General features: G+C 35.7%; 1 pseudogene; it reads left to right on the top strand.

Annotated features, from left to right (window-relative positions):
* The window catches only part of LOC113076326 (arf-GAP with GTPase, ANK repeat and PH domain-containing protein 3-like), an 89,487-nt pseudogene that overhangs the window by 7,272 nt on the left and 58,927 nt on the right, over window positions 1-23,288 (top strand).

Below are 23,288 nucleotides of genomic sequence, written 5' to 3'. Positions count from 1 at the left end.
TGTGTATTTACATTTTTCTGGTTGTCAAATGAAGGCATAAAACATTTATTTAATTTATCTTTTAATTATTTAAAATTAAGCAAACTTTATTTTTTGGTAAACAAAGGGGATTTACTATTAAAAATAAAACATGGAAGAAATGTTGTGTGATTATTCCTTAAAAAAATATGTTCATTTCATTTTAATAATAGTAGTAGTGGGCTATGTACATTCTGCTGAACAATAGTAAAATATTTCTGCCAAATACTTTTATTTTGACGGGTTTACCTTTACAGTTCTGTGTATGTGATACCACAGTCTATGATGTGATATGAGCTAGTCTTACTCAAATCAAATGGTCAGATGCTCATGAAGTGACTCTCGGTGCAGTTCTGGAGATGTTCCTCATGTGTTCACATCTTTATCAGTGATAGGAAATACGATGAAATCAGCGCGAGCATCACGCGCTTCCGTGTGTTTAATGAATGAATACGCGCTTCTGCGCCATTCGTTAACACAGACACGCAGAACATGCAGGATTCATATTTAAATGGACTTTTCCGGGTTAATATTTGCAGATATTAGTCTATATCGCGATTTGATTTAAGTGCATGACCTACTTTTGATAATTCATTCAAAATTTAACCAATTCCGTGACATTCCGCGTTAAACTGTAAATACCGTTTTTATGACTGGATTCCGTCCGCGTTTTCTGCATCGCGGAAATCATTGGGCCCTACGTTAGACATCTGCCTTCTGTTCGTCCTACGCCTTAAAACCAAAGTATCTCCATATAATGGAGCCAGTTGTCCTTTTGTTTTTAGACTTTGTTTTTTAGACTAGTTCTATACACGCGAAGGGAGTGGGGACAAAAGCAAGGAGGCGGGGGCGAGCACCGCACAGAGAAGGCAAAGAAGCAAAGTGGCGGAATCAGAATTAAATATAAACAACATATCGATATATACGATATGTCAAAATCCATATCGTGTTTAAAAAATATCTCGATATATTTTAAATATCGAGATATCGCCCACCCCTAGTTGAAATGAAAGACATCATCACTTACTAAAGTTTTCTGTCTGTTTCTTTCCAGATTCCTTCGTTAACAGTCAGGAATGGACACTGAGTCGATCCGTACCAGAGCTCAAAGTGGTGAGTGATCTTCCCACCCTTAGCCTTGTCATTTTATCTCTTAACATTATGCGGAACGGTTGATCCTGACATGAATTTATTCAGCAAGCAGTGAGATGTCAGTCAGTCTCTGTAATGATATTTCTGCTCGTGTCACTCAGAATAGCCAACAGTCAGACAATACAGAATTCAGAGATGCTTCATACACAATATCATGGAATAACTCAGTTTATGCTATATTATTTTGTACACCTAGTATCAGTATCGTCTTCATGGAATCATAATTGTCCTATTTAAAGAACACCCTCATTCTAACTTCTTATTATGAGGCAACGCATTGAAACCATATGCTCATAAAGCTTTAACATCCAGTCTTCTCCTAATGAAGTTTCTATCCTCCTCTTTGTTCTCGAGCCCTGCGGCAGCCGCATAGGTAACAAACTGCTCGCCTGGGCCTTTATTACGGAGGAAGATTGTTACTGTTTGAACCTTGTTAACAGTACACACCACCCTCTGATGAACCCGAACGCTGCACAGAATGAGCCTCCAGTGTTTAAATGATGACGGAGGAGGAGGATGTTTGGGCTTTTGGGAAAAGAATGGACAGAATTTTTCCATTTCTGTGATGACAGCAGTATTCAGTGCTCTTTTGAAGGTCAACTTGGTCCTAGTGATGCATGACCACATTGTGAATAACTGGTGTTAGCATTTAAGTTTTGATTTAATAACTGCCATTATATCGTACAATATCAGAAAGAGTGACATTTTTTAACTCTTATATTTACACCTTTTTAATTTTATTTTCATGTAACTGGTATGGTGTATTTAGCCATAATAGAGGTAAACATGGTGTTAATATATTAACTAAAATATAAAAAATAATTATTTGCTATTAAATAAAATAATTAGTAGTATTACATAAGTGTTATTTAATTTATTTATTATTTTTATATTTAATAATAATTCATATTAATAGAATTAATAATTATTATTGTTATCGTTTATTAGTTATATATTTATGTATGTATATGGATTGTGTTGATTTAATTAATGTCATTCATATTATTATCAAATAATATCAAAGAGGCCTTTTTTAACTGATATTTAAACTTTATTTAATTTCGTTTAACTCGTCTAGTGTATTTAGTCATAATTAAGGTAACTGTTGTGTTAATATATTAACTAAAATATAAAAAAATATTATTTGCTTTTATAATAATAATTAGTAGTATTCATATAATATAAGTATTATTTAATTTATATGTTCAATAGTAAAAATAATTATTATTATATAATTATAATAATTGTATATTGATTGTGTTGATTTTTATTATTGGCAGTATATTGGTATAATTTATCTGTCAGACCTGTAAAATAAAATGAAATGAAGGTGTAAATAAAAGTTGTAAAAAATATATACTTTGATGATTATACTTTGATGTAATGGCTGTAATTAAATAAAAATCTAGATGCATTAAACATGCGAACGAGAAATTGAATGAAAAAGTGTAACAGATTTTTTTGTTATTTAAATTTTTGATTATTACGATAATACCTTATCGTTTAAATGTTGGTTCTGCATTTTGTTTAGACGGAATTTTTCAAATGTTCTATTTCTGAAAATTCTGAAAAGGAATTTAAATATCGAAAATGCGTTAATCTGAGCTGTTTCTCTGGGATACTGAAAGTCAAATTATCAAAAATAATAATTAGCATTCAAAGTTCGGGGGAATTTTGATTCGTTTGTTCATCTCCAGGTAAATCTGTCCTGGTTATGTTTATAAGGCTGTGTGGGAACAGCTGTCGTACAGTGCACTGACAGACAGAACAGTTGCGTCAGGTGTGAGGAAATTCCTAAAAAGTTGCTTCCTCCACGCTTGAGCTGTTCTTTGACGACTCTTTAGAAGGAAATCCTGGATGCACAGCGGATGTGTTCTCCATCTGTCTGTAGTGAATAGTTGATGAAAGTTATTATTGTCTATGAGGCAAATGTTTACAAAAACACTTAGAGCACCTTTACGTTTCATTAGTGATTTAATATCCTGAAATGAATCTTCCAGACAGTCATTTGTTTCCTCTTCAGCGTGCTTTAGGCTGTCTGCTGCTCTGTTTTGGCCTGACTCTGTCTGTTTCTGCATGCAGGGCATTGTGGGAAACCTGTCCAGTGGGAAGTCGGCGTTAGTTCATCGGTATCTGACAGGAACATATGTCCAGGAGGAGTCGCCCGAGGGTGAGTGAGCTGTGAGGAGGGCCACCTACAGAGTGTTTGTCTGGGCCAGTCACCCAACAAGACCTCCTGCCGCGGAGCAGACTCTGCGTGCCATGAATTTGTATCGTCTCATACGCTCATCTGTGCACTGCATTTATTTATTTCTTTTTATATGAACAAATTATTTTGGCATAAATGGCCTCGGATGGTTTTGGGTTGACACGGAGGTCAAAAGTCAAACTTTAGACATTTGTAACAAGCTTTTTTATTTGCATTAGTACACTACCTTTCAAAAGCTATTTTAGTTATTTTATTTTAAAATAAATTAATACTTTTTTTTTCAGCAAGGATGCATTACATTGATCAAAATTGACAGTATAGGCATTTTGATTTTTATTTCAAATAAATGCTGTTCTTTTGAACTTTCTTTCATTAAAGAATCCTGAAAGATCAAATATATAAAGGTTTCCACAACAATATGAAGCAGCACAACTATTTTCAACATTGATGATAATCAGAAATGTTTTTGAGCAGCAAATCAGCATATTAGAATGATTTCTGAAGGATCATGTGACACTGAAGACTGATGCTGAAAATTCAGCTTTGCCTCACAGGAATAAATTACATTTTCTAATATATTGAAAAATATTTCATAATATTTTGATAAAATAAATTCAGCCTTGGTGAGCATATAATGCACTTAATATTGAATATTATAAATATTAATATTTTAATAAATATTCTGGGTTCAGAACATGTATATAATCAAGAGTTGTTCCTCAATTTGTAATAGCAGAGAAAAATGGTGTTGTTGTTAATGCGCTTGCACAAGAAGCCTAAGGGGCAAGATTACCTTAGAATCAATGATTAAAACACTCTTTCGAAAGTATCACCATAAAGCAAACGGAATTTGTCTTAACATGAGTCTTGTATGATAAAATCACTTACCAGACTTTCCTGAGTAAATTACGTCCCATTTTATCATCATATCAAGCCAGTAAAACAAATTGTGAAAGGATAAAGGATTGTGTTTCATGTATTTGTATTGATGTTATTACATCTTTATTGAATGACGAGTAATTCCACTGGTAAGGAGATGATTTTGACAGTTTTTAGCTCATGAAATACACATTTTTGAATTGAAAAAGACAGTATTGACTGCTTTAGCTAAAATTCTAGCAGTACATTGGGCTTGCTTTAGTGTAAATGAGATGTTTGTTGTAAATTAAGAATAAAACTGCATTGTTTAAGTGAGAGAGAGAAAGAGAGAGAGAAACAAATATTTAAATGTTGACATTATATTAATGCTTGCATTGAACCCAGAACATGGGGAACAATAGCTTAAAATGAAGTAAAATGTTGAGTATTCTGGCGCAGTGGGTTTTGTTGGATGCCTGCATGCACATGAAGGAAAAAGACGCTCAGGAGCGTGTAGTGACTTGTTTTGAATTCGCCAGTCTCATTCAGTCAGGTTCTCTGCTCCTCTCTGACTGAACTGTGGCGTCAATGTGGAATTATGCTCATTTCTAATGCAGTGAGCAAAATGAAAATCAATGAATCACTGTGGGATTGTAGTTAACACAACCCTGAGTACTGAACTTCAGAAACCACGCTTAAAGATACTTGTTCTTCTAGAATAGAAAATACTACAAACTCAGGAAGCATGCAGTAGAGAACAGCCTGTTATGCAAAGCTGAATTTTCAGCATCATTACTCCAGTCTTCAGTGTCACATTGTCCTTCAGACATTTTAATAAGCTTATTTACTGGTCAAGAAAAATTTATATTTATTGTTATTATCCGTGTTAAAACAGTTGGGCTGCATTATTTTATTTTATTTCTTATTTAATGGAAATTGACACTTTTATGTTTTTGATGTTTTTTTATAATATTAAACATGACTTTACTGTCACTTTTAATTTAATTCATCCTTGCAAATAAAATTATTTTTGTATGGTAGTGTATATTCCACAGTACTAGCATGTTGTTTGGTAATATGCCAGTATATATTGAAGTACCTTGACATTACTGCCTGATACCACCATTTTATTATTAACCACTGAATTATACACAATAGACAAACCTCAAAGAATACCATGATAGTACTGTAGTAAAGTACATGTCTAAAAAGCCATGGTTTTAACACGATATCATATCCACAGACTATGTAATTAATGAAGACGTTTACTCAGACTCTTGATATTGTATTATTATACTCCTATTTGGCAGAAAAGCGATTGCATTAAATGAGTGATTAATGCAGCTGTGATTCCCACTGCATGAAGCGTTTGCAGACGTTCCCAGTTTTATTAAGTGACTCTAGACTGAAATTGACCTTAATTTGTAATCTGTCATTGGCTCCTGCACAGACGAAGCTCAGAGTTCCGCGCCGATGCGCCGCCTCTACGATTGCTCCGTTGTTGCCATGGCAACTGAGGGTCAGGCAGCCTGGCCTGCCGCCGCCGAGCGTGTCATCAATCCCCGGCGTTTACTCTTGAGTGACGGCAGAGAGATTAAATGTTTATGCCCTCTTGGCACCAGCTGCCCCTCTGAAATCTAAATTAGAGATTAGAATCAGAATGACGGATTCCTTAAGACTCAAACCAGGGCTGGATTTCAAAAGCATCCACCTCCGCCGGCGACAGTAGGACTCGGTACCTTATTGTCATTTTCTTTTTAGCCTTTCAAAAACTGAGAGTTGAAAAACATCTATTTTGCACGGCTTTCTGCCAAATGTCTATATGAGCTGCAAACTTTGCTGAAGGGATTTTTCTGTCCAATCCTGACATGTTCAGACATGCTCTTACTGGCTCCAATACAATTATACCCTACTTTTAAAAGCTTCTGTGAATGCACTAGAAAAAAGGTGTAAAAATTAGTCTATGTTTTACTCAACTTTAACCACAAAACCAGATTGGTCGACCTGCAACGTTATACTTTCACTCAGAGGATGGACGATCTGACAGGATTGTTACTATAAAAGTTACTATATATACTGTTACTATATATATATATTGAAGATGTATTTCAATTTCAGCAGGCAACTATTTTTACAGCTACATTATTGTTACAGCCACAATAAATCCCAACAATGCATATACAATTACAAATGATTGTATATAAATCGTCAGTTTGTTGTTTTACACACATGCACAGACATTTTTTTATTCATGACATCGTGAGATGCAAGAAACATATGGCGAGAAATCTGTAGACTCGTCCATAACAACAAAACACAATACTTTATTGAACCTTTTCAATAAGTGTGCGCTGCCGACACGAGCACTTTTGACGATCGTTTCTGTCCAGTCCGCTCGTTTTATCGAGTTTAACCATAGCTATCATCAGTTTGTCTGTCTGGCAGTGGCAGCAGATATGCGATCAAATTTCTACGTAGATACTGGCACCCAACATCACAACAAGATGATATTTTAAGCTCCTTACATAGCTGAATCTGCACTGGTTTGAGTGGGCCGTTTCCAGTTTTCCATTTGTTTTGCTGCGTCCAGCGAGTGCTGTGACGTCGGCTGACCCTAGTTACCTGTGGTTGGCCTGGCTGTGTGTCACTCAGAAAACCACAGGCCAATCAGAAGAGAGGCTCATGAATATTAATTAGACCTGTTCCTAGCAGACCCCCTGAGAAAAGGAGCTGTAAAAACATAATGAGATGGTTTTTGGTAATTATACCACAAATATATATTCTTAAGGACATCAAAACCTAAAATAAAACTTCAGAAAAGTGTACAATATGGGTCCTTTAAGGCTTTTGAATGGTAGTGTATATTTCATGGTACTAGCATGTTGTTATGTAATTCCGCTTCCATTTACAACATTGAGTGCAATATAGATTAAAACGATTACATTTTGAATATGGAAATTTTTCTTACAAAAACACATCGATTCGCTACAGGAGGCCTTTGTTATTGTTTATTTTTGCTCTCAGAACTTGAATTATAGGTTCATTAGAATCGCATTCTAATAGGCTTCATCATGCAGTGAATGCTTTTGGGCTCTCGAGATGTGTTTTAGTTTTTTTTTTTTTTTGCAAAGTGAATGACACACGATAATATCAGTTTGTAAACAGTTAGAACAGCAGTTACATTTTGTAGTTTATTGTAGACAATAAATATCACAAACCAATATTGTGCATATTTAATATCCTTGCAGGTGTATTCACATTGGCCAATATGAACATATTGTTCACTTTCTCCTGTTAGAGCAAAAACTATTCCGAAGTTCTGCCATTTTTTCGTTTTTAAGCTCAAGGGAAGCACTGACAAAATAAAAATAGCTATGGACATAGGTGAACTAATTAAAAGTGTAGTGTTCTTGGCGTAATGGCTTTATGGATAATATCTCTCAGTCGATATGAGGTCACTGGCTGAAATCTCCATGTAGGGTCATGTTGTGTTTCGTTCTGCTATTATTAACGTCCCTCACTGCTCCATCGGGCTGTACTTCAGTGCCCTCGGTGAACCTCTTAAAGCCAATTTACTCCAGGGGTCACTGAACTTGGAAGTAAGGATTTGCTACGTGGTATGAACTTCCGCAGTTTCAGTCATACACTGTGCAACAAGCAGTCAATCATTACATTTATCTAAGCTCAGAAGCGTCAAAGCTCCATAACAAAATTCCCAGAACAAAGCAGAGTTAAAGTAAAGGGAGGTCATGCATTGAATGAACTGAACTGACTGCTGACTATTTTAATAGTGAAATATGCATTATGCTACTCTGTCACATTTTCTCATCGCATTGCATTTCAAGGGTGCCCAGCTCTAATTTCTCTACGTTTTCAATTTGAGTTCGTGAAATACCTTTTATCTTTCATTTTTGGCAGTCAGATCAAATAATGAGTCAAAAAATGTTTCTGTTTATATATATATAAAACTATTATAACATATATATATATATATAATTTAGTGATCTTATGTATTTATAGTTTATAATATTTTTGATAATTGTATTTCTTATTGTAAAATGAAATTAGTTTTGATTTAATAATTTAGTTAGAATTCATTTATTTATATAAATAGAAATTATGTTACAGTAATTTAACGTTTCAGTATTATACATAATTTATTTTATACTTTTATTAAATACATTTTGCACTAAATATTTTTTTTATATTTCTTTATATACATTCTATTTTATAACATTGTTACATAATTTCTGTACCATACTATTGTGCCATTCTGTGCCTTTCAGTGGCTCCTTATTTAAATTCCTAATACTTTCAGGTAAAGTTCATCCAAACTGAGCCCTTTCCTCTCCAGGCTGTTCATATATTCTACACATTGCCTTGCCTTCTTCACCTGTCATAATCTGTGAAGAGCTCACCCTTCTTCTTTTGTCCTCCTAGAAGATTACAGTAAGGCAAGTTTCATTCGGCTCCACAAACATTCCCACTATATAAAAAAGTGCAATTTAATTTGAGAGAATCTCAATGGCATCAAAGTGCCATCAGTTTTCAGCGCCAGCGGCTGCGAGGAAGGGAAAAAAACGCATCTGCTGAGAAGGGAATAAATGAAGGGTGAAAAATCAAAGTCTCAGACTCTCATCTCGCTACTGGTGTCGAAATAACTCAGATTTCGGATAAGGCTTGCCTAATTTCATTTGTTGGCTGATATTTATTTTTCATCAGTGTGTTAACAGAGATTCCCATGTTTCCATGTGCTGTATAATGAAGCGATAGGCGGCACTCTGAAGGGTTTAATCATTAGTCATGTTTAGACATGCAAACACATTCATCCCAAACACTCATTTACACACTCACTAACTCATTCTCTCTTTCTCTCTCTCTTTTACTATCCCTTGTTCAACACTTCAAAACTTCCAGAAGTTATGTGTAAAGTGAAAATAGGAAATGTTTGTGCGATCAGATTAACGGGACTGGAGGGAGTTCCTCAGGGGTGTATCTTCAGCCCCTTAATCTTGATGGCGTTGACGTCAGTGGCACACTGCCTGCTGGTAAATGAGTTTTAGAGACGACTAGAGACATTATAATTAATGTTATTCTGTGTTCTTGCAGGAGGGAGGTTTAAAAAGGAGATTGTGGTGGATGGACAGAGTTATCTCTTGCTGATCAGGGATGAAGGCGGCCCACCAGAACTGCAGGTAACTGTCTAACTGTAGCGTTTGTGGATTAAAAAAAGTGTAAGTGTTTACATATTTCCATGTAAAGTACTAGTAATACTCCAAACACCTTAATTATCTTGTTCAATTTGCAGCTCCAGGGCTGCATGCTGACACGGCGCTACAATAATTGATGATATCCGAGAAAGTGAGATTTTTCGCAAGTTGAGAAAAGCAGAGAACTGTCCAAATAGCTGTTAAAATATTCCACAAATGTGTCACCCAGCAGAGGGCGGGACGTGGGGTCGTTTCGATATGAACCGCTGTACTTGCCCCATGTGGCCCATTTCATGGTGGCCCTATTTTCACATTTTGCTGTGGCTCAGTGTAATTATAGTCTGATGGTTCTCACGGCAGCTTTCAGCCGTGGATGAGGACTGGCTTCCTGTGTGGGGATTTCAAGTGAAACTTTTCTGCCAGTGTAGCTCCTGGTGGAATAGCGGTGATAATTATTCTCTGTTAGTCTGTGTTCCGTTTAGCTGGTTTTATGGTAATGCGTAATTGATTAGAATGCAAATTACCACAAGAATTTGTAATGTGGCGCTTCAAATTTCTAGCAGACGTCAATGAGTGCGTCTCAGGGCTCCGAAGCAATCCGAGTTACTAGTTAGAATTATTCTCCTGCAGGAAATGGAAAACGAATAGAGGAATAACTCACATGTAGGACTTCAGTAAACTACTGAAGTCACTTAAAATTACTGAAATGTACCTGCCTACACTACAAAATATAACTAACATATAACATGGTTCATTGGCTATGTAGCTGTTCAGGTAGATAGAGAGAGAGAGAGAGAGAGAGAGAGAGAGATAAAGAGGCTTATTATATTTAAAAGAAAAACTAAATAAAAAAGTTTTAATATAAAATAAACATTAAATGAAATTAAATAAATATATATATATATATATATATATATATATATATATATATATATATATATATATATATATATATATATATATATATAAAATACAGGGCATAATTTATCTTAATTTAGTTTATCTTGATGTACCAAACCAACAAAAATAACTAAATAAAAATTAAATAAATAAAATCTAAATGTAAAAACAAATCCATACAATTTTTTTTTTTTAAAAACAACAAATTGAACTAAAATTAAAATGGAAAATATAAAAAACTAGAATAAATAAATAAACTGGTAATAATAAATGATTTCTTAAAAATTAAAAAGAAAAACGCTAAAATTTGAATAAATGAAAACTGATTAAAAACATTAACACAACTGCAATAGTGTCTCTCAGTGATACAAAAATAATACAGAAATACTAAAGTTGATACTAAAATAATACACTCACACACACATATATATATATATATATATATATATATATATTTATATACATCTTGCAATGTAAGCCTGTAGAATAAAAATTTCTTTCAAAATAAAAAGCCTAATAACCCTGGATTTTTTTTTTATAAATACTAATAAATAAATACACAAAATTGCTAAAACTGTAACCAAAATTGCAATGAAAGAACTAAATGATAGAAACTGATTCAAAATGTTAATATAACATACCGTTTAAAGAAGCACAATCTGCGAGCTGAATCAAAGGGTGTTATTTAAAGATGCAGAGATTGATACGGTTTTGTTGTTGTGTTTCAGTTTGCTGCCTGGGTGGACGCAGTGGTGTTCGTCTTCAGCTTGGAGGATGAGATCAGCTTCCAGACAGTTTATAACTACTTCCTGCGTCTCTCCAGCTACAGGAACACGGCGGAGGTTCCCATGGTGCTGGTTGGGACGCAGGGTGAGTCACAGCACATCACTGACTCTATTATTCTTCTACAGTCCAACACCGAATGCACCAAATTTGATGTGCACTTGTTTTTATTAAATCCTCCATGAAAGTCTTGCACTTTGTTATAATCTAAAGCTGCCGAAATGCTACATTCATCTTGCTTTAACAAAGCAGCAGGATATGAAGTCTCATCTGCAGTGAGCTGAGAGACTCTCATACACATTTCCCCAGTACTTGTATGCAAATTGCACTTTGATGAGACACATAATTAACAATTATGAGCATATAGATGCTGTACTGTCATTAGGTTTGTATCGAAGTGCGAGTTTAAAGGAATAGTGCACCCAAAAATGCATATGCCGTGTCTTATCCCATCTTATGATCTCTAGATGCCATCAGCGCTGCCAACCCGAGAGTGATAGATGACGCCCGTGCTCGAAAACTGTCCAACGACCTGAAACGCTCCACGTATTACGAAACCTGCTCCACCTATGGTCTTAACGTGGAGAGAGTCTTTCAAGATGGTGAGATGTTAACCAGTGTGTCTGAACACTTGAAGTGTTTATCCTCAGGTGTGAGTTTACTAACCTGGTTTCAGTTAATATTCTCTGTTCCTCATGACCTTTAGACTTGACCTCTGTAAATGAAGTACATAACTTGTCTTTTATATATAAATATGAATCAGTATTGGACTGAAGTATCTTTGTTGCTCCTGATAATTTTTGGTAATATTTTATTTGAATCCTTTTTGAAAGCATACATTTTTTTGTTTTTTTATGACAACAAATCTAACCCATTCAAGCCAGTGGAATTTTATCCATTTATTCAGAACTGCATTTTTATAATAAATATATATTATATTATTTATTATGTCATTTTTATGAATGAATTTCCTTTATATATATATATATTGGTATTCTTTTTGTTGTAAATATATTTACAATAAAATAAATTAATAATAATAATAAAATAATTTTAAAAAAATCATTTACACTGTAAACATAATGAAAACAACAGTAACAATAACAAGGAAATTATTATTATTATTATTAATATTATTATTATATTAACAATGTATTTTAATTATTGTTTTTGTTATTATTTAGACACATACTAAAACTTTTTAATAAGCGAAAAATAATTCTCAATAGCAATAATTATTATGATCAATGTTGGTGTTAATATAAAATAATAATAATTATTATTATTATTACTTAGACACAGGCTAAAACATTTTAATAAGCAAAAATCTATTTTTATTTACACTGTATAAACATAATGATACAGTGATATATTCTTTAAAAAATATATTATTATTATTATTGCTGGTTATCTTTATTATTGTATTAAGTACAAAAACCGTAATAATAATAATTATTTATGTTATTGTTATTATTTAGACATAAAAACTTTTTAATAAACAAAAATGAATTTCCAGTAACAAAATATTATCATTGTTGTCAATATAATACTAATACTATTATAATGTTCATGAAGCAAGTCATGCTTTATTGTTGTAGTCTAATGATTATTTTTTATGTCAAAAACCAAAAAATTACATATCAGTTAAATATTCATTACATGCTGACTGGCATCATCATAAAACAACAATAATGATCGATCTGTGATGATTGGTATTGATAATGTATTTGAATGTATTAATCTTGAATGTGGTATGACTGTGAAAGGGGTATTTATTATTATATTATCAGTTTACTGTATTATATTATGTGCATCCAGCTGATTTTAAGGTTGGCTGTGAGACATTCTGAATGCCTCTGAGGTTCTGGATCCTGCTTTTATCTCCTCATCTAACGAAGAGCGTGTTTTTACGCTGGTAGTGGTTAGTGCATTTGTTCCGAACATTCCTGAAAACCAGCTGGAATATCAGTGGCACTCTTGAGTTCTCTGATAGCGCTCTCTTCCGCCCACTGTCGTCATGTGGCATGAATGTATCGCAGAGTAAGCTACAGAAATCTGCCCACACATTTCTTTTGTGTCCCTCTAGCCGCCTGCTGGAGGTAGAGTGGTTTCACAGCACCAAGAAATACATATTACATAAGTATTTATCAAGCAGCCGCTCAGTATTCTGGTATCGCTGCTCTTTATATCCGCTTGCAAGGGCTGTGGTAATTCCAGCAGCTTTATTGCTCCGCAGTGTTGCAGTTTCCTCAGAGTTGTCAGGATGGATTTCTCTCGTCCCTGTCTTTATTGCCGGGGTGTTGACGTTTGCTGTTTTCTCCTGTGTGTAATTGCCTCCTCGGGCTGCATTTGAAATAATTAAAAGAAAGAGATGCGCTTGTTGAGCTGTTCGACTCTTTGAAAACGCAGACGGATCAACATCATCTCCACTTTGCCGGTTCTTTCACTTGTGTGCTGCCCGTTCTTCCTCTGTTACTTTGTTTTCTGTGAAAAGTAAAAGTGAATAATGCCGAGTCACTTGTTAAATGGCTGTAGGCACACTCTTTAAGTCTCCGGGGTTTACAGTTTCATGCAGTAAATGTGCACGAAATCATTTCACAGCCGGGGAAGAAACCTTACATGCGGCATTAGAACTTAAAAATGTAACATACTGTACTTAAGTTTTGAACATCTCCCTACCAAAATAATATGCACTCAATGTCATATAAATGTATCGCCATTTATGAATTATGTAAATTATTAAAATAAATTATATAAACAAATTTCATAATATTTATAATACTCAATTTTATATTTTATATTTAATATCAAACTAATATTGACTGTTCATACATTTTTATTCAGTGTGCAAGAGGTAGACAAACACTTGCATACTTTACCCTATAATGTAAAAGTTGTTTTTCTCTCTTGATGCTTGATCAAAAATACAGTAAAATTGTGAAATATTATTACAGTTTCAATTGTCTGTTTTCTATTTGAAAATATTTTAACATGTAATTTATTTCTGTGATGCAAAGCTGAATTTCCAGCATCATTCCCCCAGTCTTCAGTGTCACATGATCCTTCAGAAATCCTTCTAATGTTCTGATTTGATGCTTAACAAAAATGTCCTTTTTTTGTTTATTTTTTCCTTTGTTTCTTTTTTTTTTTTTTTTTGAAAACATAAAGAACAGAATTAGTTTGAAACAGAAATTATAAATGTCTTCACTGTCACTTTTAATCTATTTAATGCATTGCTTTCATAGTTGTAATATTTATGATGTGTGATTGCAGTTGCTCAGAAAGTGGTGGCGCTGAGGAAAAAACAGCAGCTTTCGATTGGTCCGTGTAAATCTCTGCCCAACTCTCCCAGCCACTCGTCAGTTCCGTCCGCATCCATCCCCTCTGTACACATCAATCAGGTGAGTCTGGGGCATTTGTGCTGATCTAGGATCAGCTTCAGTCAGCCAAAACCTGTCCTGAAGCAGTTGGATGCCAACTGCAAAGTGAATTGCAACTGGCTAGTTGTTATTACCTACACTCTAAAAATGGCTGGGTTAAAAATAACCCAATTGGCAACCCAGCACTGGGTAAATATTGGACAGAACACATGCTGGGTTAAAGTAACCCAGCATGCTGGTTTACACATTTTAACCCAGCATGCTGGGTTATTGAGAAAACCCAAGATAGAGTCATTTTTACCATTTGTGGGTTTGCATTTTTATGATTCTGGGTTATTCTTGCTGGGTTATTCTCATAATTTCACTTTTGCTTAACAAAGCAATCATGGATTAATAAATAATGAAGAATACAGGTTATTTAGACTGTTAAAAAATATTTTTAATGCCATCTGACATTCAAAATTTTTTTACCAATGACAAACAACATGGAATTTTCCCTTTTTTTGTTTCCAGCAAATGCAAAATAAATAAATAAAAATCACAGAAATACAGTTGCAATAAATAAGAAAATTATTTCTGAATGACCTGTGTCTAGCTGTTTAACTATTACATTTTGAGATTTTTAGCTATTTAAATACACAGTGAAATGACATTGACAATTAACATTTTTAAATTTAAATGTAAAATCATTTAAAGATGTCCTTAAATTTATATCAAGTATATAAAGACTCCTACGTAGGTAGATGTGCACTGCTTAGGGTAGTTCAACATATAGTTCACCCAAAAATGAAAATTCTGTCCTTTATTACTCAACTTCATGTCGTTACAAACCCGTAAGCCCTTCGTTCATCTTCAGAACACAAGTTAAGATATTTTCGTTGATATTCGAGAGCTTTCAGACCAGGGTGAATAATTAGTGACAATTTTCATTTTTGGGTGAACTATTGTCAAACACTTAAGCTCTGAAGCAAAGATCTACACCTCAGAGCAGTGTACTCCATTATAGAGCCTGTCTATGGAAGGACAATTTTCAAAAGGAATTGCTAATTATATTTTCAATTGCGTTTTCCACATTTGGATTGTGACAAATTGTGACAATCCAAACACAATTGCAAATCTTGAACAAAAACACTGTTTCAAAAACACTGAACAAAAATTACGGTTTCAGTTTAGTGACTGCCAAATTTCAAATGGAAAAACAAAGTCAGTTTGTAGCTGTATTTTCCATGTATTATGAGTAATAAGCCTGTCATATCGATCAAATACTGCATCATAGCAGCTTTACAGTATTGAATAGGAAAATAGTGTGTAATAATGCAAAGGGACAAAAGTAAACACTCAGTTTTCAGTTAAAGTCAATTCGTCATTGATTCAGTGATGTATCGTCCCTCTGTGCAATCAAGTGGATGATATCGCTTGATATTAATTGTCCCCAACTAAAGAAAAACAAGGAACAAAAACTCCATCGTTGACAGAATGGAGAAAAAAACCTTGGGAGAAACCAGGCTCAGTTGGGGGGCCAGTTCTCCTCTGACCAGACGAAACCAGTAGTTCAATTCCAGACTGCAGCAAAGTCAGATTGTGCAGAAGAATCATCTGTTTCCTGTGGTCTTGTCCTGGTGCTCCTCTGAGACAAGGTCTTTACAGGGGATCTGTATCTGGAGCTCTAGTTGTCCTGGTCTCCGCTGTCTTTCAGGGATGTAGAGGTCCTTTCTAGATGATGATCTCCATCTGGTCTGGATACGTACTGGATACGGGTGGCTACGGTGACCTTGGAATAAGAGAGAAACAGACTAATGTTAGCATAGATGCAACATAAGAACAAGTACATGAGGTTTTATGAATTACCATGTCTGTTTTTTCACTGTGTCGCACATGTTACCTGCCAAAACTCAAATGGAATCTTTAGCATCTGAATTTCCAATGCCTCACATTGAAAACTGTCAATTTTTGTCAGAGGTGGGACCATACTATGGAGAGTGTTTGTATTGGGAGGTGACGTCACTCAAAGACAACTGTGCAAAATTCTTTGAACAATGGAGGTTAAGGCACTACTAAAGGCAGCTGCCGCTCCGAGAGATGCGTGTTAAAGAACAGACAGTGCAACCCGGATCTCCCTATATTCTTGGCACCTCACACAATAAATAATTCTGTCATTTTACCCCAAATGCAGCTACTATCCCCTGGTAACAGTTAGATCCACATGGTACTATTGGTCAATATTCATCATTAACCAAATGCTTTTCACCGGAGGCATAAAATATAGGGTAATATGCAACTAGGTAAATAAGAGTAGAACTGCAATGTTGTTTGCTGACGTGCATCAGAGTGCAAACAGTGAGAGATTTGGGGTAAAAACTACAAAATATCTCCCAATACAAACATGCCCCATAGTATAGTCCCACCCTTGACACAAATTGACAGCTTTCTGTGTAAGGCATCTGAAATACAAATGCTTTTCAATTGAGTTTGGACTATTTCACAATGTATATGTCCACATGTGGAAAAATACAATTAAATATACAATTTGCAATTCCTTTTGAAAATAGTTCAGAATATCCTTACCTGTCCATTGATTATGATCAATGCCTGAGAGATCTGCTGACATGTTTAAATCGCCACGACAACTGGATGGGGTTTTGTGGACTCTGCTCAGTTAAGGAATTTCATGTTTGTTCCAACCTTTAAAATAAAGTTGAAAAAAAAAGAAAAAATACAAATTGTTTTAATAACAGTGATTCAGTTCAATTAACTGTGTGAAGTTAATCATGAAATTGACCCATCATGATTATGAGTTAAATTCACCTATGAGTTGGTCTACAGAAGCAGAATATGATATAGTGATTGGCTGAAAGGTGTGCTTTCAAACTGTCTAATCAATGGGATGTTCCAGTTATTATAAATCACAGTTTTATGTTAATATGCTGGCTATGACTATATCAAACACACACAGTCACTGGCACAGATAAGGGAGATCACACTGCATGTGCGCACACAGACATTTCTATGACAAGTCACGTAGGTAAAACAGTCCATATATAAAAACTTATAGATGTAGCAAAGTGATAAGGACAAGTCAAAAACACGATCTGGAAAATTAATAAATTAGGTACATTCTGGTGCAGCTTTAACTATAGCACGAAATAAAAATATATGTGCGTTTAAGTTACGTGAGGGTTAACGTTAGTTGATTATCACAGACAAACAATTATGTAAAATGTATAATAAACAAGAACTTACCGTTAGACGCCTCAATAAGACTGCACTCGACCAGTTTTTCTCTCACAAATGTATCCATGCGCTTTTCTGACAGGAAAAAAAACACATTTTGAATTATAATTTGTATGTAAAAAGACTTTATAAACCACAAAAGCATCAAATCACTTCACTAACGCGGCCAGCGTCACTCGCTGTGCGTGCGCGTACTTTGAAATGCCCTGAGACGTCGATTCTTTTCCGGGAATCACTTTGTTCGAGAATTACTGAACCGGTTTACTTGAACTGGGTCGTCGGTTCTTTTAGACCTGCGGTCCGACTATATTGTACGTAATTTGTATGATTTAAATGTCGATATGGACAACTGCAGGCGTTTACATTAGAGCAGAAAGTCGTATTCACTTTTTGAACTCATTTGACTCACTTAAATATCAAATTCGCTTTTCAGTGTCAGAAACTACTTTTTCCTCTATTTTCACAGGTATTCGCATATTTCAGCCATCAGTCACTTTCTGAAACCTAATAAAACTTTATTAATCTGTCGTCTCAGATAACGTTACCTTAACACGATTATGCGAGTCGCGTAAGGTAGGTTGGCCGTTTGAGGTAAACTGTTCATCATTTAACGTAAATAATGTTGGCCTGTAGACGTTTAACAGTAGTGTTGCTGCAAAAAAAAGTTATAATTCTGCCAATTTAAAATAATTATTATTGAAAACATTAAATAAACTTACCTTAAAACAGTTGAAAGCCGTGGCTTTGCCCCGTTGTTCTTCCAAAGTGACAGTTGGGGAGCGATTTAAACATCTTCAAGGCGCGTTAAATAACCCAGCGCTGGCCTGAAACAACCCAGCGACGCAACCCAGCAGGTTTAACCCAACACCTGGTAAATTGAAACTACCCAAAAGTGTTTAAAAAGAAATTAAATAACCCAACAAAATGACCCAACAGACTCAACCCAGCATTTTGGGTTAAAAAATAACCCAGCCGTTTTTAGAGTGTAGCACATATTTCAGTTCTGAAAATTTAATATGGTAACCATATTTTCCACAAAAATTGTTCATTTTTACTTTAAAATTTTTTAATCAAAAATCAATTGAATTTTGAACTTTTCAAAAGTAACAGTAATTGTAGGAGCTATGATATTTAATGCAACAAAGGCTTATGTGATATCAGGACACAGTTTTATGACGTCCTGGTTCATGCATACTTGTACTTTCCCATTATTTATACATTTATATGCATAGTATAAGTATGAGCTATAAATAAACTATAAAACATGTGCTGTATGTCAAAAACCTGAAAATCATGCTGATAATTTTGTTTACTGCATCTCTCTTGCTCCTTTCTTATTCTTAATTGCTTTTCCCCATCTATCTGTCTATCTATCTATCTATCTATCTATCTATCTATCTATCTATCTATCTATCTATCTATCTATCTATCTATCGTCTGTCTGTCTATCTATCGTCTGTCTGACTGACTGTTTATCTATCTATCTATCTATCTATCTATCTATCTATCTATCTATCTATCTATCTATCTATCTATCGTTTGTCTGTCTGTCTATCGTCTGTCTATCGTCTGTCTGTCTGTCTGTCTGACTGTTTATCTATCCATCTATCTATTTTCTGTCTATCTATTTATCTCTCTATCTATCTATCTATCTATCTATCTATCTATCTATCTATCTATCTATCTATCGTCTGTCTGTCTGTCTGACTTTATCTATCTATCTATTTATCTATCTATCGTCTGTCTGTCTATCTATCTATCGTCTGTCTGACTGACTGTTTATCTATCTGTCTATCAATCTATCCATCTATATCTATCTATCTATCTATCTATCTATCTATCTATCTATCTATCTATCTATCTATCTATCTATCTATCTATCTTTCCCCATTCCCCCTCTGTTTGTTTCAGGCTGCTAATGGAGGAGGTGCGTTCAACGATTACTCCTCCTCTGTTCCCTCCACCCCCAGCATAAGCCAGAGGGAGATGCGCATCGAGACGGTGGCCGCCTCCAATACTCCCACGCCCATCCGCAAGCAGTCCAAACGGCGCTCTAACATCTTCACAGTAAGTATGAGGCAGCTAATGCAGAGCACCACGCACTCCCACTACTGAGAGTGCTGGACTTCCCCTGACTGCAGATCTCCCAGCAGCCCCTGCTGCGTTCAGACAGCCAGTGAGCTAGAGAGAAGCTGTTTCTAGGTCTGCAGTGAGTGGATCTGCCCTTAGTTTTCATCACCCCCTTCCCCTCAAACCCAGGGCAGTGGAGGGCAAAGCCAGAGAGCGTAATGCCATCTCTGACCACAAGAGGGAGGTATGGAGCTGAGTGTAACTGAATCCCTCCTGCCTCTGCTACCACAGAAGCGCGTGACCACATGCTTTTTATAGCTACATATTTCAGTAAACGCGGGGAGGCAAGCATTAAACTGATGAGAGATGTTTAGTACAAGAAAAGGCGCTTAGTTTTACGCTATTATTTTTGCCATTTTTATTTGCCTCGTCCTTTATATACACTGTAAATGTAAAAGCTTTACACCAAGGTAACTTAGCTTTTTATCTTCTCTGGATTTGAATACCTGCCCTCCCCGATACTGTTATTTTCCCTGTGCCCTTCCTATTTTCACTGTGTCAATCAGCAAAATTCCCTAGCAAGCCCTGCCCCCTTCTCGTCTTTGACAGACATTCACCTAGCGTGTCTTTCTGCTGGAGCCAGACAGAGAGAGAGGCAGAGCCACACACACACACTGTACTAGCAACACCACCATCTCCAATCTAACCAATCAAGGTCCACCTTTGTCCATTCAGCCAATCACCATCCCTCACTCCAAATAACCAATCGAATTTGTCCCCCCCCCCCCCCAAAATCTCCTCCTATCAGAAGGATCCCACAAGGTGATTGGCTGCGGCAGTGGCGGCTCTTGTGCTAGCGTCCCCTGTCCTGTTTCTCCCTCCCCCCTGCTAGGTCGTGTCTAACCCCGTCCACGTGAGACACGACGCTCTGCCGGTGCGCGTAATGGAGCCGAAGCACGCCACCTACCCCGTCTGGGTGTCCGAGTGGCAGAGCGAGCGGGAGTTTCAACTCATGACCTTCTGAGGAGCCGGACTCACGGTGTGGGCGGGAACAGGGGTGAGGGCTGGGAGGGAGAGTGGGAGGAGCCAGACCAAGGAGGGTGGGGCCACGCAGCCTCTCTACGACGTTCTGAAGACGGCTGGGAGATCTGGATTGGTTACTATATTCCCCTTTCGACGACTTCTCTGACCAGTCATCTCATTGGCAATTGGATCATAATAGCCACTCCGAGCTAAATTTTTAGAAATAGCATGCGAAAAATGAGGAAAGCCTTTGTTTTGTGTTTGCTATGCTGAGTTTCCGGCAGCTTTTTTCAAAGTCATATACATATAATTTATGTTAGATATTATTTTAGCGTTCAAAGTCAAGAGTGGCCTTATAATCATAGTCTTTTGAGTCATAGTGAAAGAGTAAATTTGTTACTACCACTAGTAGAGTAAAGGATAGCATTCATCTACAATGAAAGAAAAAAAAATATTATATATATATATATATATATATATATATATATATATATATATATATATATATATATATATATATATATATATATATATATATATACAAAAAATATTATTTATTAAATTATTACAAATTGTGTATATATATATATATAGAAATATATATATATAGATATATAGATATATAAATGCTAGTGCCAATAAATTAAGGTAAGGCTGAAAAAAAAAAAATTAAGGTAAGACCGACTTTTTTTTCTTTTTGCAATCTGTAACAACTAATTTTGCTCCATACTAATTAAAAATAAAATATTTACGTTTTAAAGAAAGCCATAATTAAATATTTTGTTAAAATGTTCTAAAAGTAATAATTCCTTTTTAAAACTAAATTAAAGACTAAAGCTCATGTTATTATTGAATAATATAAAAAGAACAGTTTGCCGATTTAGTAATATTTCCTGTCACCTCATAATTCATAACATTCTCTCATGAATATCATTTCGTAAGTGTGTGTCTTTGCCACTAGATGTCAGCAGAGGACCGCAAACCAAGCACAGTGCTTCCATGAGATTTAAAAACAGCCATTCAGATATTTTTGTCATTGGTCTAATGTGGCGTCTGTTTATTTTCCATTCTGTGAGAGAACAGGAAGAGGGAAGGGGTTTCTTTTATTTCATGTCACTATTTTGCCCTGTAAAAAGCCAATAATCATACCACATCCGCCCTCATCTCCTATGTAGATGTCTACGCATTTTTTGCGATCCATTGCTCCACCCCCAAAACCCTTTCTGTCCACGCTCCCCGTGACCAAAGTGTTGAACTGTTTTTGTCGATATTTCCAGATTTGTTCTTCTGTTTCCAACCTTTCTTCAACTAAAAGGGCTTTCCAGCTTCTCCTCAATTAGACGAGCCCTTGGTGGTGGTGGTACGACTGCAATGCATTATGGGAGGCTGCTTTATTCCCCCTAATAGCCCGCATTGCATCGTGGGTATCACCATGGCTTTCTTGGACACTTGCCCCTTGGCAGCCATGGTTGAGTTTAAAGGACATTTGGTTGGACAGAACAAGACAAATTTCGAACTTGCGTTACATGAACACACTGAACTGAATCATAATCAGTCATTTTACTGCTAAATGTTCACCAACCCGGACAATAGCCATCAACAACGCCCAAAATTGCTTCGTATTTCAAACGGACAGAACTTTGCCAAGAGTTTCTCAGTTTCTCCTATTTATTTTCCTATTTATTGTCTTTCCTTTGAGTTCTGTGTCTGATGGGTTAGTTTAGCGAAGTCAGACTTCACACCGAACGCCACGAACCGCATCCCGCGTCTCCGTTTCATCTTTATTAACAAGACCGCGGCTTTGTGAACCACGTCATACTGGCATGTGATGCTAGTCGAGGTTTCTTGTTCGATAGCTTTTTTTGTTCGATAACGCCGACCACCATTCAACTGTGAAACAAACATGATGTCACATGACGCCCTGAGACGTCACATTGCGTTGTGATGCGTTTATAAAGCTGTGCGTTTAGTTGATGCAGGTGCAGCCGCGGCGCACGGACGCGGTTTCTTCGCTCGGTGTGAAGTCTGAACGATATGAAGGCCTTCATAGACATAGAGAAGCATGACGGAAATGCACCGACTTGTATGAATGTAGTATCTATTATTTGTGACCCAGAGCCATTATTTTGTTTGATTGTTTTTGCCTATTCATTTTTTTTTTTATTTCATGATGATGTGCTAGGATGAACTGTTCCATGCGTTGCACAGTTTTTTTTTTTTTTTTTTGTATCATTCAATAATGGACAAATATAGACTGCCGTATATCTTGTATTGAATTTGATTTCCAATGGTATTCTATAGAAAGTATATTCTATACATATATGAGATATATGAAACAGCGCCTCTTTAGTCAAACTCTCTCTTGTGGGAACTGCAATGTGTGGCTCTGCCTGTTGACTATTTCCACGTAAACCTGTGACTTGATTTGTATGGTGTCTGTATATATCCAAACAG

This window comes from Carassius auratus, unplaced genomic scaffold (assembly GCF_003368295.1).
Source record: "Carassius auratus strain Wakin unplaced genomic scaffold, ASM336829v1 scaf_tig00019863, whole genome shotgun sequence".
NCBI classification, from domain to species: Eukaryota; Metazoa; Chordata; class Actinopteri; order Cypriniformes; family Cyprinidae; genus Carassius; species Carassius auratus.
The sequence above is the reverse complement of the archived record's forward strand: the minus strand, read 5'-3'. Positions and strand labels throughout refer to the sequence as shown.